We start from the raw sequence: 17,817 nt of genomic DNA on the forward strand, positions 1-17,817 counted from the left end.
AGTTCCTTATATTCTTCCATTTTTCAAGTGGTCTACAATGAGCTTGCATTACTTTAATAATATAAAAGAAAGGCTTCAACCTATCCAAGTTACCAGAGAAATATAGAAACAGTAACACATGTAAAAAAAAAGGTTGGCCTCTCTCTTATCTTATTATATCCTCTGTGTTTTCCTGGCAAATCCATTTTTAATCATCAACTATTTTGACATTTGAAAATCTTACTTGTACTGTGGATTTATGAAGTACTCATTCAAAAGTTTTCATTTATCAAAGAATCTTACAAAAAAAAAAGAGGCACTGTAGCTAACCTCATAGTATTATCAACACTCATGTCTCAAGATTCTAAACTACACAAGTATCACCCATCAGAAGGGCACTTCTACAGGACAAAACACAGATTCAGGATACTTCTAGTAAGGGACTGTAAAAAACAAAGTTGAAGCAAAGATGTCACCTGGAAACTATTTTCAATCTGTCTGTTGAGTTGTTTAAAATTGTATTCAAAACTTCAAGGATTCAACAGTCATCAACCTACAGAGAACTCTCCCAAATGGAATTTTGACATCTATTTAAATCAAACACAAATATCAAATATCAAAATGATTCAGAGTCCCAGGCTATCTTAGGGCTTCTCTAACTCTTACTGGAAACACAGACACAGAAACAGACACACACACAGACACACACACACACACACACCCCCATCCCCACACAGAAATCACAGTGCAAACAATCATTGTTAAGAATTCATAATAACAGATATCATTTCTAGTTTTCCTATAAAGAAACTAGAATAGATTCTACTAGAAAAACAATTTTTACTTTCTCATCAAGACTTTTAAAACTTATGTGTCCACTATGTATCAGCTACTGTTCAAAGTACTTGCACATAGGCCCTGTTACCATCTTGCCCTCTTAGCCAATGTTAGGAAAATCAGGTCCATTTGGATACGCTGTCCTATCTGATAATCCCCTCTATCAGTCTAAGTTCTTAGAGATAAGACCCATTTTTATTAATCTTCATATTCCTAACAATTATCCAATGCTAGGAAGAGCATGCTTTTGATTAAATGAATAATAACAGCTTCTCTATCTTAGCTTTTATTTCCCTCAAACATTGACTCAAACATCCTATGTGTGAAGCACTTCATAACTTACTGGTCTCCAAATTTATGTATTTAGGAGCAACTATTTAAATAAAAATTTAAAGAGATACTACACATGGGAGAGACACAATACCGCATCTAAATAATATCATTATACTGAGAAGTAAAACACAAGAATCTAACAACAAAACAAATTAAGATAGTTTTTCATTCCTTAGGCTAAACAAAACAGAAAGAGTTACAAACTCTATAAATACTGTTTGATGATCCTCAAATTTCATAAGCAGGCCAGGGGAGTTTTAATAACATTAATTCCTAAATCAATTGGAACCCAGGTTGGCTGAAGCTATCTACTAGTCAGTGCCAAGGAAAAGTAGCTTGAACTTTCAGTGATAAAACAATAAGTAAATTCTTAGAATCCTGAAGAGAGAGAGTCTTGAACATAACCTAAGAGGGAAATTATATTATAGTCATTTTAATTTTTATCAGCTTAAGCTTATCTACTTGGAACAATTATATTCTTGATCTGAGGTACTAAAAATTATCTTGATAACAGATTTTCCTGAAATATCCTCAGCATAATTAATGCACAAACGAGGCAAAACTTCCATTTTACAAGTTGCTCATACAGTGACAATTATAACATCTGAAAGGGGTTAACAAAAGCTTTTCTCTTTGTCTCTTACAGGCAGATGAAATCAATACTGCTAAATCAAAAGTAGAAAATGTGGACCAAACAAACAAGCAAAATACCAAAGAGAATAAAGGAAAGAAAACCAAGAAGTATATATTTTCTTGGCCAAGTTTGCTGCATTCTCACAAAGCATTTCTGCAATTCTTTTAAAACCAGGTGCCATCGATAATTCTGTGTTCAGATTACTTTTCCACTGACTACCTGGAGAGTAGCAAAGTCACAATGGCCTCCTCTTTGGTCTTTCCTTGGGTTGTGCGTCAATGGGAGAGTTTTAAAAACCCAAGCTCAGGGTTTAAACTCAGATTGCTGAGTTTAAATCCACACCCTGCCATGTTATCTTTCTGTCATTGCAGCCACGCCACTTTAACTGCCATTGCCTAGGACCAAAATAGCATATATGCTGTACTACACACACACATGCACAATTTCACACGAGTTGCTTTTATTTATGAAAAGAAACATGGGAAGGATGAAGAAACAGCCAGGAATGGGTACCTGCACAGAGAATAAGGGTTCAGAGTGGAGATACCAGGAATAAAATATAAAACTGCTTTTAAAACACCTTATTTAGTTTTTCCCATTGGCCCAATATTCAATAACCCTGTAACTCATCGAAACATATGAAATACTTTCTTAAACACATGATTTCATAACAATATTAAAATATAAATAATCACTAACCAAAAAAGAGCAAAGCTCATTAGTCACAATTAGCAATAACTAGGACACCAATGCCCACATATTCTGAAAACTGTCAATGAAAATTAAAGAATTAAACATTTCTCTTGCCTTTCCAGTATGAATAGTATTTCAGAGGAAATAAGGAGCCACAGCTGATGAGAAGATGTGCTCTTTGAATAAGAATTTTGGGAAATAAATGTGGAAAGAACAAAAGAATTAGAAAATTCACAATCTTTCGATGCATAAGAAAATGACATATTTGAAAATATCAAGTGAAAAATTGATTAGAAACATTATAATGAGGTCATTAGGCTGTCACAACCTGAACCTACTTATCAATTGAGACAGCCAGACACTAAGTATCTCGTGTGTCTTTTGATGGAAAGCAATGTGAAGTACACAGCACCATCAAGGGAAACATCCTTGGGGGAAAAGATGAACTTGATCCCATGCAAGACCTTTTTGTTAACCTCCAATTTATAAGAAATATGGGGACAGTGGAATAAGTTAAAAGATACTACCAGGAACGAAAAAAAAAAACCCAACCAAATCCAGAATGTGGGACATTCTCAGGGATAGCTGTTAAGAGTTGTCAGTGCCACCGAGAAAAATAAAAGGGAAAGAACACATAGAAAGAAGCCAGATAAAAAATAATATACTTTATATAATTTGGGATTTTTTCACAGTTCAAAAATAGGCAACATTAATCCGTGGTTTCAGAAGTCAACTCTTAGGGGGACTGTGATTGGAAAGGAGGGTGAGGAGGACTTTTGGGGTGCTGAGATTGTTCTGTATCTTGATCTGGGTGGTATTTATATGGGTGTGTACATATGTAAAAATTCATCACACTGCACACTTAAGATTTAGGCACCTTAAGGACTTTCCTAAGTATGTTGAATTTTTCAATAAAAACAATAAAGAGGAATAATTATTTTATGGTGTTACAAGTCATTACAATGGCTGCCTTTAAGAACAGATGTGATTGGGAGAGACAAGAGATATAAATTTATCATTACTTCTCTGTGTATATGTTATTCTCCAGTAAAAAAGGGGAGATGGGAGAAGGGGGTCCTGCTCTATATTAAAAAGGATATAATAAATAAATATGACTGGATTTTGCTTAAAGAAAACCAATTGATTTTTGAAAAATGGTGAAATTCTAATATTAGATGATTCTTCTGTATTGTATTAAGTATAATAAAGGCATTGTGTTTATATAAGGAAATATCCCTACTGGAGGTTTATAGTGGTGAAACAGTTGCCATGTGTGGACACTGAAGTCTCTGCTCAATTCACTCAGTGGTCACATAACAAATGGACAGAGATTTGCTTAAAGGTGCTGAACAAGTTAAGTCTCCCAGCCTTTGCTGATGGGCTCTGTGTGTATGATGGATCACTGCTTCAACACTCTAGGAGTTCACAGCTCTGCCTTAGCTTTTACCTCCCGCTTGCACTAAGCCTTAAGGCCAGTCTGAGAAGAAAAATCAGGACTTTTCCAGGTCTTTCCTGGGCATGCACACAGCCCTGCATATGCATCTGGCTTTCCTGCTTCCCAGGAATATATCTGAGCTTTTCAAAGCCTCCTATGGTCATCTCTATCTCTATATTGTCCTTTTCTGTTTTTTGGAATCACAAACTCAGGCAGTTGTAATGTTAGCCAATTGCCACTGACTGTTTCTGATAAATGTTCTGAGAAGAGGGCTGTTTGCACTAAGTAAACTATAAGCCAGGTTAAAAAGAGATTCTGTGAATGGGGCTTTTCCAGAGAACTGCCAGACTTGTCAAGTAGTGACAATTCTCTAGGGATGAGGCTTTTGGGGGAGCTCCAAACACATTCTGCCCCTACTAGTGGCCGGTAAGGTGTTGTTTTTCATGACTGTCATGGTCACTAAGCTATGGGTTTTTAAAACTATTATGAAGCTAGGGAGGGATGGAATACAGCAAGCTAAAATATCACAAAGCCAAAGCCTGTTGTGCTTGTAAACTAAAAATAAAATCCTAAGTTTCCCAACTGACCCAACTGACCGAGCAGAACCTCCCTTGGCCAAGGGGACCCCAGACAAACCAGTTCCAGGCTATGACAGAAGCGAGGCTGGTCATGCCTCAGTATGCCCCCTCCTTTTTGGAGTTTAGACACAACTGAGCAGCGTTAATGGTAAAATAGAAAACATAAGACTGACAAAACAGACTCTTTGTGGCAATAAGATACCAAAGGGCCATGCAAGGCATGGTTTAAGCCTTGCCTTACAATTCATAAAATCTAGTTAAACAGGTCCTTTTTTTTTGCTGCCATGGCCTTATCTTAATTTACGAAGCATTCCTTTCTACTGACTCCAAATTTTTAGACAAAGCTTAACGTTTTCAACTATTTGCCAACTAAAGACTCCCTAAACCCACCAAAACTAGTGAGCCCCCACTTCGATATGTCCCGCCTTTTCAGGCTGAAGCTATCTAAAAGACCTTCCATGTATTTATGATTTTACCTGCAATTCATGTCTCCCTGAAACATATAAAACCAAACTGCCTTGGCTATACTTTCTCAGGACCTCTTGAGATTTTGTCTTCCCGGGCCACAATCACTCATATTAGGCTCAGAATAAACCTCTCTAAATTATTTTACAGAGTTTGAGTTTTTTAATTAATAGCTCATTGAGATTCAACTTGTTTTTTAATAAATGCTCCAGTTGTACTTGAAAGCTTTTAGTTGATTTCTAGAGTTCTGAAAAAGTTGATTTTTGCAACTTCATTCAGTGTTCTCACTGCTTTTTAAAGGAGCAGATTTTTTAAAGTCCTTACTCTACTGTTCCAGATGATTTCTCACAGTCAGCCCTTGAAGATTAGAGCAAGAGTTTTCCTACTGGGCTTCTCAGTTCTACCAGCTGCTATTTACAATAAGCACAGTTGCTTAAAGCATGATACTCAGAAAGTCAAAAGTCCCTTCTAGACACTGCTCTGTGACCACACACTTCACTGATAACCCCACATGGTTATCATGTCACTGATTCTAAGGATCAGTTCAGCCCAAAGTCATCCCTCCTACTGGAAAAACAATTAAGTACAACATGCCCTACTAACCATGTGGGCTGTAACAGCAGTTTCTATGAAGGTTTTATTTTCATTACATAATACTTTGGTGCCTTGGTTGTTAATAAGCTGTAAATCAGTATAGAAAAATAAAGTCAAATCATATATGTCCATATAAAATATTCACTAAAAATGAACCAACAATGAAATTTTCAAGTAGGCTACTGACTTTCTCATAGTGTCAGGGATTCTAAAGAAGCAGGTTCCAGTCTATTAATAGCCAGAAAATGTTCCTTATATCATAATAAATAAAATCAGAGGAGAAGTTCTGGGAAGTCAGGAAGCTGACACTTACCTCCTACCAGGAGGGCAAGAGTTTCCCAGAAACCAGACCCAGCTGAGGCTGGAAGGGTCATTAGTAAGGCAATATCCCTATTATAAGGCTCTCTGTGGACCATGATTTGGAAGTTTAGTGTGATATAAAGAAGCGGTTTTTCTAAATTGCCAGGAGTATAATAGCATTTAATGCAGGGCACGGCTGACATTAATTCATTTAACTAGTTTAAACTGAAATAAAATTGAATATAATATTAACCAAGGCAAAACAACTGTCCTTTAGGAGTTAAGATCACAGAGAGGTAAAATGGATAAACCACAACATTCCCTTTTATGGCTAGGAGGAAATTTGCTTTATAACCTTAAATAAGGCCTTCTTAACCTCAAGTACTTGGATCCTTAAAGGTGGACTTTTGAGAACCTTGAAATCCCTAAAATGATAGGCAGATTTTGTGTGAATGTATGTATTTTACTACATATATGCTTTTTCTTTTAGAGACAGTGTCTCTTGCTCTGTCACTCAGGCTGGAGTGTAGTGGTGCCACCATAGCTCACTGCAACCTTGGAACTCTGAGCTCAAGTGAGCCTCCCACCTCAGCCTTCTGAGTAGCTAGGCCTACTGGTGCACACCATCATACCTGGCTAATATTTAAATTTTTTGTAGAGATGAGATCTCACTATGTTGCCCAGGCTGGTCTTGAACTTCTGGCCTCAAGTGATTCTCCCATCTTAGCCTTCCACAAAGTGTGTGGATAACAGGCATGAGTCACTGCTACTGGCCTATATATTTTTTTGAGACAGAGTCTTCTATATCTCCCAGGCTAGACTTGAACTCCTGGACTCATATAATTCTTTTGCCTCAGCCTCCTGAGCAGCTGGGATTACAGATGTGAGCCACCATGCCCATCTCATTTTATTTTTCTGAGAAGACCCATAGTCTTCATCACATTCTCAAAGGTTTAAATTATATGTGCCATAAGAATAACTGTGTCACAAACCAAACCCAATAGCATATTAAAAGGATTATACACCGGGCTAAGTGGGATTTATCCCAGGAATGCTAGGGTGCTAGAGTTTAATATACAAAATATTAATCAATGTAATATACCACATTAATAGATTTAAGGGGGAAAACCACATAATCATCTCAATTGATACAGAAAAAGTATTTGAAACAATCTCACACCCTTATAATATAAACACTTCACAAACTAGGCACAAAAGGGAACTTCTTCAACCTGCTAAAGGAGAAAAGCCTGGAGAACACCAATATTTAAGGTGGAAGAAGAGACAGCAAAGAACAAAGCAGAAATAAATGCAGGCAGGTAACAAGGGCATAATGGTCTTAGGCAGCCGAAAGGATGTACCTTTTCAAGAAGGAAAAAGTGAAATCAACAGCATCAAATCCTGCCAAGATTAAAGAGGAGAAAGCCTCACAGCATTTTGCAATGATGAGGTCCCAGCGGCCTTATTGGGGCAGTGAGAGTGAAAGGTTGCAGTTGGAAGCTAGGCTGAGGTAGGTTGAGGAGTAAAATGGAAGGTGAACTTTTCTTTTTTTTACTTTTATTTTATATTATGGAGGTGCAAATATTGTTAGGGTTACATATATTGCCCCTGCCATTCCTCCCCCCTGCCCCCCGCCTTACCAAACATCAAGCGTGCCCTACCCCCAGGTGGTGCGCATCACACCTATTTTGTAAGTATATATCCTTCCCCTCCGCCCCCCTCCCATCTGCCCACCACCCAATAAAAGTTTTTTTTTTTTCTTTTTTTGACCTTTGGTTACATTGTATATCTTTGCCTTTCCCTACTAAGGGTTAGAGGTATTCCCTCCCCCACACGCAATGCTCGCCACAACCCTAAGATGTGCATCTCCCCCTCCCCCAAACTCTGGTGAGCACTATCACCATTTGAGCAGCACAGTTTTATTCAGTCAGTACCAATTTGATGGCGAGTACATGTGGAGCCCATTTTCCTGGTCTTGTGTTGCCTCACTTGGGATAACGGGCTTAAGCTTAATCCAGGATAGCATAAATGGTGGTAGGTCACTGTCATTTCTTAGAATTGAGTAGTATTCCATTGTGAGCATATACCAAATTTTAATTATCCACTCATGAATTGATGGGCACTTGGGTTGTTTCCATGATCTTGCAATAGTGAATTGTGCTGCCATAAACATTCGGGTGCAGATGCCTTTATAGTAGAATGTCTTATGCTTTTTTGGGTAGATGCCCAACAATGCTATTGCTGGGTCGAATGGTATTTCTATATCTAGCTGTTTGAGGTATCTCCAAATTCTTTTCCACAGAGGTTGCACTAATTTGCAGTCCCACCAGCAGTGTAAGAGTGTTCCTGTCTCTCCACATCCTCGCCAGCATTTGTTGTTCTGGGATTTCTTGATACAAGCCACTCTCACTGGTGTTAGATGGTATCTCATTGTAGTTTTGATTTGCATTTCTCTGATGATTAAAGATGTTGAGCATTTTTTTTATATGTTTGCAGGCCATTAATTATATCTTCTTTGGAGAAGTGTCTGTTCATTTCCATTGCCCATTTCTTGATGGGATTGTTTGATTTTTTTTTTCTTGTTTATTCTTTTAAGTTCTAGATAGATTCTTGTTATTAGACCTTTATCAGAAGTGTAGAGAGCAAATATTTTCTCCCACTCTGTGATTTGTCTATTTGCTCTAATGATGGTTTCCTTAGCTGTGCAGAAACCTTTTAATTTGATGAGATCCCATTTGTTTATTTTTGATGCAGCGGTGATTGCCCTGGGGGTCTTCCTCGAAAATTCTTTGCCTAGGCCAATGTCTAATAGGGTTTTCCCAACATCTTCTTCTAGGATTCTTAAGGTTTCATGCCTTAGGTTTAAGTCTGTTATCCATCTTGAGTGAATTTTTGTGAGAGGTGAGAGTTAGGGATCCTGTTTCAATCTTCTGCATGTAGCTAACCAGTTTTCCCAGCACCATTTATTGAAGAGGGATTCTCTTCCCCATTGTATATTTTTGTCTGCTTTATCAAATATTAGGTTGCCATATACTGATGGTTTCATCTCTGGTATCCCAGATCTATTCCAGATATCGATGCTTCTGTTCTTGTGCCAATACCAGGCTGATTTAACTATTATTGCTTTATAGTAAAGCTTGAAGTCAGGAAGACTGATGTCTCCCAGTTTGTTCTTCTTACAGAAGGTGAACATTTCAACCAAGAACACTAGATCATTCAACAGTGACCTTTCATATTGTCTATACATGATTCATTTCAAATCTTTAAGAAGTGAACATGGAAACCATATTCTCATTTATTTCAAGGCAAAAGGTTAACCAGTTTAGAATACTGGTTAAATATATTCCCTGTTTTCAAATCCTGTTTCTATCACTTGTGTGACTTTGGGCAAATAATTTAACACCTCTGTGTGCCATATGTAAAACGGCAGTGGAAATTGTACAGCCTCAACTGGTTATTGAGGATTAGATGAAGTAATACATGTAAAGCATCTTAGGGTCTGCTTACTCACTGAGATATTATTATACTTCCTAATTCTTCTATCTGTGCAAAACCAAAAAGAAATTAAATCTGAATCTACCCAATTAAGGTCTGACAGTTTAACACAACAGTCTCATTCAGGACTGCTCATTAAGCTTACTCATTCACTTGACAATAAACATTCACTGAACCCTTTCCATGGGCCAAATATGTCCTGGAACCTGGGGACAAAAAATAAATGATTAAGGTTTGGTCCTAGCTCTCATAGGACAGGGGAGGCAATAGCTACAATAATAATAATAATAAAAACATAAGGCAGCAAATAAAATAGTAAAAGTGTAAAGACAGAGCTGTGGGGGAAGCAAATAAGAGAACACAAGTTCATGAGTATTTAAGTATTTACACAATGAAATGATGAAAACAATATTTGTAATACCCTAGTATTTTGCACAGTCCTTCATTATAATGTCCTGAATTAAGGTTAAAAAAACACATTAAGCTGTCAATTGATTAATTTCTTTTGCATGCTTTATAAAATATTAATCACTTCTCCTAAATACTTACATTTAATCTATTTTATTCATCTCTGTAATTCTCAATCTTCATGGAACTAACAATATATCTCCTGATTCACCTGTCTGACAGTTTCTTTCTTGCATCTCATATGCAATAAATCACTATGTAAACTAATAAAAATAATAAAGTCCTCTCTGTCTTACAAACACCAGCTTTTTATTCAATCAGAATATGAAAGCTTTAGTTACTTAATGAAAAGTATTCAATAAACTACTGAAAATGGGAATATTAAAGCAAATATTTTAATATGATCTTACTAGAGAGAAATTAATTTTTCATCCTGCAAAACTTCTTCCTAAGACTATGTATCATTAGCCATCCTTCTCCATTAATAACCCTGTAATCTGATACAATTATAAAAAGAGCACTCCGCTCACCTGGGTAGGACTCTAAAGACCTAGGATGCAGGTCTTAGAGAATCACTTTTGTGATCTGCAGCTAGTCCTTTAACTTCTCTGGAACTTGAGTAGATGAGGACTGAAAATACCTGTTTAGCCCAGTCAAGGTTGTTGAAAAGAACATCCAAGGAAATTTTTACCAAAGTTGCTTTTCAAACTGTCAAGTGCAACACAAATGCCAAATATTTTACTGGAATATAACATAACTTACCTAGGTTAAAATAACTTCTGTAGTAAACAAATTGTGTTTTGTTTTCTTAATGACTTATTTCAAATTAATCCAAAAGAAATTAACCTGATTGGAAGCCTATATATAAATATCTATTAGGTATGTTTCATTTCACATAAAACGCCTTATTTAATGTGGAAAATGTTAGAACAGTGCAGAGCTGTGTATCCTGAACTTCACCCTACTAATATACACAAATGTGCCACTTTCATCCCCAACCTCGAAACTTCTTAGAAAGTAGAAACTTTCTACTTTCTTAGGCTGTAACTTTATGAAGAAATGGATTAAGGAGAGGTAGAATAACCAATTTATTCAACAATTATTTATTAAGTGCCTAACTTTGTGCCAGGGACTTATATATCTCTAAACCTTCGAGATACATAAATAAACAAACAGAAAACCTCTTGCCCTCATAGAGCTTACATTCTAGCAGGAGATAGAAATGGGAGATAGACAATAAACAAGGAGCATATTACGGTGAATTATATAGTATATTGGAAGATGATTAGTGTTTGAGGAAAGAGGGAGGGCAGGGTAAGGAGCTCAAGAGTGGGAAAGCAGAGGAAGCCTCGTGCAGAAGGGGACATTTGAACAAAGAGTTGCATGAGGTCTGGGAGTTGGTCTTACATCCCATGCAAAGAAAAAGACCACTGCAAAAGCCACAACACAAGAGCTTGCCAGACAGGCTTCAGGAGTAGCAAGGAGATAAAAGGAACAGAGACATTAACAGTAATGTAAAGAAACAAACCACCTGTCTAAAATAGCTCTTCACTGTAACTACTATGCATAGTTTTGATTTGCCTCAGTTGATAAACTGGGCACTCTGGCACTGCAAATTAGGAAAAGGTAGGAAAAATCTCCTTGGCCTTCTGTGCTCTGTGTCTCTTCAAACAAAATGAAGGCCTCAAGGCCAAGACCATCTCTTTCCTAGACAGTGTTTTCTGGATGTGACTAAAGAATGGATCCCTTATATGAAGGGGAAAAAATATTTGACAGGATCCCTAGTGTAGGTAAGTTATTTTTATTATGATATCATTAAATACACACAAATACATACCTAAATGCTATCGTGCTAAGCAAATTTCTGAAACAAAAAATGTATGCATTAACTACAGACAAAACTAGAAAACAAAATTCTGATTAACAATATTCACTTACTAGAGGTTATTTTGAGTTCATCATGAGAATAATACATGATCCTGGATGATGACTCAATTTTCTCATTTTTCTCTATTATTATAGCTATTGTTAAATCTTTGTTTTCAGCCCTCTCTTGACATAAACACATTATTTACATATTAAACCTACCTCTTTTATCTTTTCTCATAAGATCAGACTATTAAAGCAGTATTCATTGGTTAAAGCAATATTATAGCACAAATACTATAAACTGATGATCTCCCTTAGTCAGAATATGTTTAAATACTTTGGGGGGGGTGTTACAGTCTGAATGTTTGTGCCTCCCCAAATCCATATGTTGAAATCAAACCCTCAATGCAATGTATTAAGAGGTGGGGCCTTTAGAATGCAATTAGCTCATAAGGGTGATGCCCTCACACATGGGATTAGTGTCCTTATAAAAGAGGCCTGAGGGAGCCTGTGCATCCCTTTTTGCCCTTCCACTCTTCCACCATGTAAGGACACAGAGAAGGCACCACTTACGAGGTACAGGCCCTCACCGGAAACCAAATCTGCTAGTGCCTTGATCTTGCGCTTCCCAGCCTCCAGAACTATGAGCAATAAATTTCTGTTGTTTATAAATTATCTATTCTAAGGTGTTTTGACATAGCAGCCTAAACAGACTAAGATAGGCAGATTATCTCTGAAAGAAAAACAAAGCTTAAAACTTCTTGTAAAAAAACATGCCCCTGGAACACTCCTACACTGCTAGTGGGACTGCAAACTAGTTCAACCTCTGTGGAAAGCAATATTCCTTTGAAATTTCTTTGAAAAGTAGCACCAGTACACAAGTTTTATCAAATTCAAAGCCCTCGTTCACCTCGACTAAATTAAATAAGGCTTATAAGCACTGACTTCTTAATAAACATTTCTTAAAATATAATTTTGCAGATATAATTGTAAAAAGTCATTTTCTAGAGATTGGTTTTTGCTTTTTAATGGCCTTCTTTAGGTATATAGATTTAACACTTTATATAATGCTTACTATCTGCCAAGCATTGTTTAAAGTGTTTTATAACTACAAATTCATTTAATCCTAACAACAATCCTATGAGTTAAATGCTATTATTATTACCATGTTACAGATGGGGAAACTGAGGCACAAAGAGGTTATGTAATATGCCCATGGGTACACAACTAGTTAATAGCAGAGAGCCAGGATTCAATACAGATATCTGTTTCCAGAGTACATGTATTTAACTGCTACACTATCCTACTCCACATTTACTTGTGAGACTTCAACATACATGTATTAATATTTTATTTTTCCTTAATTCTATGTATGCTTTTCAATATAGAAGAATGGAAATCTATGAAAATGAAATAAGGAGTAAATTTTTCTAGGTACCAAAAGCAAAATACTGTGGCTATTTTGCAGAAGGGAACATGTTAGGATTACTGGATGTGTATACTACTCAGACACAAGAGTCACTGGGCCCCAAAGCTGTTTTTTTTTTATTATTATTACATAGGTTAACTTTTGTTGACAAGGAAGACTAGCACTGAGAGCATGGCTATTGCCATTATGAGGAACACCCTGTGAAAAGCTGAGCAGAAACATAAACCTCTCTACAGGATAACCTTTACAAAGCAATAGGAAATCAATAGCTCCTAGAGTTTGAAGCATAATCATACTGGTAAATAATAAACTGTGAATGAAATGCAATGTGTTGGAGATTAGTCACTTTATGGACCATTCAGGACAAATTTTTCACCCACATATGGTTTCTCTCTCCATGTGGCACAGCCACCTTGCATCATTTACTGAAGAGTATTTCGTGCATGAAATTAACTGTCACATTGCAGAAATGTCTGTGGCAGGCAAATGGATTTGGTACCAAGAAGCCCTACAGAGAGATATTTCCTTAATGGAGCATTTCCTAAAGTGCACTTTCAGAAATGCTGGTGTTCTGAGAAGTTACCAGGGAAAAAGGGCTCCTGGTCAAATAAGAGTAGGATGTAGGCCAGGCATGGTGCTCATGCCTGTAATCCTAGCACTCTGGGAGGCCAAGGCGGGAGGATCGCTTGAGGTCAGGAGTTCGAGAGCACCGTGAGCAAGAGTAAGGACCCCCCATCTCTATAAAAAATAGAAAAATTATCCGGGCATGGTGGCGCATGCCTGTAGTCCCAGCTACTTGGAAGGCTGAGGCAGGAGGATCGCTTGACCCCAGGAATTTAGGGTTGCAGTGAGTGCTGATGATGCCACTGCACTCTAGCCAGGGAAACAGAGCAAGACTCTGAGTCTTGCTCTGTTTCAGAAAAAAAAAAAAACAAAATGTAGGATGTAGTAGACACTATACTCCCCTCTTAGAAGTTCACAATGTGCATTAGCAAATATAAAAGCTCCAGGAGCCTTGTGGTTTCTATGGCATCCTAAACTGATTTGACTGCAGAACTCTTTATAACAGAACATCTACAAACAGCCTGGGGAATGCAGATGGAAAGATTGTGACTTGATGAATTTCCCATTTTCTGGATCTGCCCCCTCGCTCTGCAAGAGGCTTTATCTTGTCAGGCATCCAGAGTTGGTCAGAATCAGAAAGGCAGACTCAGTTGACTAAGACAGAGATAACTCTGAAAGGACCTAATTCTTGTCACCTTTTGGCATTCTAGGAAAACTACAGAGATAGCCAATTTATCATCACAAGTTTCCTGGTAACAAGAAATCAGAAGTAAGGGAGTGAATTCAGATGTTTAAAGGTTTATGGCTGATAGTGTCTGATTCATGTACATATGGGCATTTGGGACCACACAGATCCCTCCTTGGATCAGCATGTCCTCCCCCTGAACTGTGACTGGAGGGACACTACCAAGGGCTACACTGCAGGCTAAGCTTCTATAGCCTTCTAAGACCCCTTCTGATTTTTCATGAGCTCTGGATATTTCAAAACCTTATATCTGTTACAGTCAGGGTCTGGAACAATAGTTAGCCTTTATTCAGTACTTCCTTGATGGCAGATACTGCATGAAGTACTGACACTGAGATGCTCAGATATTCTATTCATTCTCTCTTACAATTTTCCCAACAGCTCCACGAGGTAGATCCTATTACAATACCCATTTTATTTATGAAGTACCCGAGGCTCAAAAAAGTTATGTAGCTTGTCCAAAGTCACAGAAAAAAAGAGGCTGACTTAAAATCTGAACCCAGACCATTTGTTCTGTGCAGTCCACACTCTCCACCAGCTACTTTACTGATTCAAAGACCTGAGAACATTTCAAGTTCTCTAAGGCTATTTGGAATGATCAATATGTCAACTTTATAGTCTAATTCTCAGAGGGAATTGGCTTTACATTCTTGCCAGCACCGCCGGTACTTCCCAAAATTATCACATACCATGACTTCACAGCAGCTACTTGATCACCTCCAAAACTGAGCAGCAAAAGTGGCTACATGGAATACTAAACACACTAGGCAACCCAGGGTAGGTTATATCTTTTCTGTGCCTTTCCTTTTTTATCTGTAAAACAGAAATTGCACTTGTACTAATTCATGATGTGGTAGAATTCATAATGTGGTACCATGAATGTAATTTTTTAGCCCCCATGGGGAAATAATGCCATCTACAACCTTGTTATTTTTTATTCATGTAACACTTTCACATTTAATGCCTGTTGAAACCAATGCATTCATGGATCTGGAAATAAATATATTCTCTACAAAATCTGTCACCATAAGAAACAAGAGACTTGGAGATTTGTAGATTAAGACCTTACAACAGGCAGGAATGCTGTTTTTATTTGTGATAAGAATGGGCTAAGTACTTAGACAAAACAGGATTTTCTGATTTGAACTTTGCATATCATCTAGAAAATTCTACATTATAATAGCTCAATATCTGTATTAATCTTACAGTGTCTTATACTCATTGGCATTGGTTATCTTCCATTTGTCTCATCCCAAACCCCTATACACTCTGCTCTCTGCCCTGGGAAACTGACTTGGATGGACGATAGCACTAAGATCCTTTGCCCTCAAGTTGCAATTGGTTTCATCAACTGAGAGCACTAGCAAGAGATAGAAAGGAGGAAGAAAAGTAAGGTTGAGATATTTAAACTCCCAGTCCTAGATGTATAGCCACTCTGCAGGTTATATAGCTCCTACCAAGCGGCCCCCTCCACCCAACTTTCTGTTATCCTGATTCTAGTTACTGCTCCTTCCTCTAGTGCCTTCAGACCTAGGAATGGTGATGGTACCTGCCTCACTGTTACTGGCCACATTGCAGTATATCATGCCCTGCAATTTCCCTATGCTCTGTCCATATCCTTGTAAATAGTTCCTGTATTAAAGGCTCCTGAAATTACCTAAATTGAGACAGCCATCGGTATCCTGCAGGGACCCTAACTGATTAGTGCACTCAATCAAGAACTTCCTTGTAAGATTTTTTGTATTGAATTGATATTGTTCTCGTGATGTTATTTAATGCTCATGAATGTATATTTTAGATTATAGGAACTCACATTTGGGACCCAAATGTAACCCTGTAGTTTTTCCACTTTTCAAAGTTTAGTTCTTCTGCATTTTTTTCTCTCATGCTGTGCTTAACTCTTTAGGACTAGATTAAGGATATATGATTTCTAGTCCTAGATATTAATTAGTATCTTGGGACTGCCATCATAAAGTACCATGAACTGAGTGGCTTAAAACAACAAAAACTTCTTCTCCCACAGTGTTGGAGGCTAGAATACTGAAATCAAAGCGTTAGCAAGCCATACTCCTTCTGAAAACCTAGGAAAGAATCCCTCTTTGCCTCCTCCTAGTTTCTGATGGCTGCTGGCAACCTTTGACATTCCTTGGCTTGTACCTGCATCACTCCAATCTCTTCCTCTGTCTTCATATGGCCTTCTCTGAGTCTTTCTGTCTATCCTCTCCTCTTCTTTTTAGGGACAACAGTCATTGGATTTAGGGCTCACTCTAATCTAGTGTGACCTTATCTTCACTAAATATATCCGCAAAGACCCCATTTCCAGGCAAGGTCACAGTGTGAGGGTTTGGGTAGACATGACTTGTGGGAGACACTACTCAAAATCACTATAAATATGTAAATCTGCACAAATTATTTTCTTTTTTAGATTCAGTTTCTTTATCTGTAAAATAAATTATATTTAAACTGATAACAGAATAAAATAAAATTGAACAATATTGTTTTCCATTTCTTGCCCATGCTGAACACTGCTGATTATACAACTCTTTCCAGAATGAACCTTCAGTCACTCTAGACCAGGGGTCCTCAAACTTTTTAAACAGGGGGCCAGTTCACTGTCCCTCAGACTGTTGGAGAGTGTGCACTGTGGGCCGGGGACGAGTCGGCTGCTAAACAGGACAGGCAGCTGTGGCAAAAACACCCAGAGGGCCGGATAAATGTCCTAGGCGGGCCACATGTGGCCTGCAGGGTGTAGTTTGAGGACACCTGCTCTAGACACAGCACTCTATGTAGTTTCTTCTATTCAACTCACATAGGCATGCAAGATAAAACCTATTTTCTTTGCCAGAGCTGTGTAATCTCTAGGGATCCTTCTAGTCCTTTGATTTTAAGTTTTGTACTCATTAATTAAAATGCAACGCACAGAAGTTTAAGGAAGTGTGTCATAGAAAAATTTGTTTTTAAATAGCAAATGTCTAAGTCAAAGACTTAATAGAGAAGATTTGTTTGCTAGTGTTTTGTCAGCAAAGTAACACAATACATTCCATCTTCTAAAGCATCAAAATACTAGTTTATAAACTTCAGAAGAATACATTCCATCTTCTAAAGCATCAAAATACTAGTTTATAAACTTCAGAGAAGGTAATAAAAAAGCATGAATCATTCCCATTAACAAAATTTAAAATACAAAAATGCCAGATATATAATCTCAGAAATATATTGCTGGAAAACATTAAAGAAATACATTAAAGAACATTAAAGAAAACATTAAAGAAATACAAAAGCAATAGAAATCAACACTGAAACAATAGTTAGCAAATAAATGGAGAAAGGGAAGACATGAAAACACCAATGTTCACATATAAAACTTTTCATATCTAGAAAATGATCCCCTAAAAATACTGATAAAAGAGTGAAGACAGAGCAGAATTTGCTTTTTATCTCTCTTACTACCCAGAGTAT

The 17,817-nt window shown here is 37.4% G+C and overlaps 1 protein-coding gene across 2 annotated transcripts in view; it reads right to left on the bottom strand.

The window, feature by feature from the left end:
- The window catches only part of HECW2 (HECT, C2 and WW domain containing E3 ubiquitin protein ligase 2), a 343,662-nt gene that overhangs the window by 159,344 nt on the left and 166,501 nt on the right, over nt 1-17,817 (bottom strand). The window lies entirely within an intron of this gene.

This window comes from Microcebus murinus, chromosome 8, assembly GCF_040939455.1.
Source record: "Microcebus murinus isolate Inina chromosome 8, M.murinus_Inina_mat1.0, whole genome shotgun sequence".
Classification (NCBI taxonomy): Eukaryota; Metazoa; Chordata; class Mammalia; order Primates; family Cheirogaleidae; genus Microcebus; species Microcebus murinus.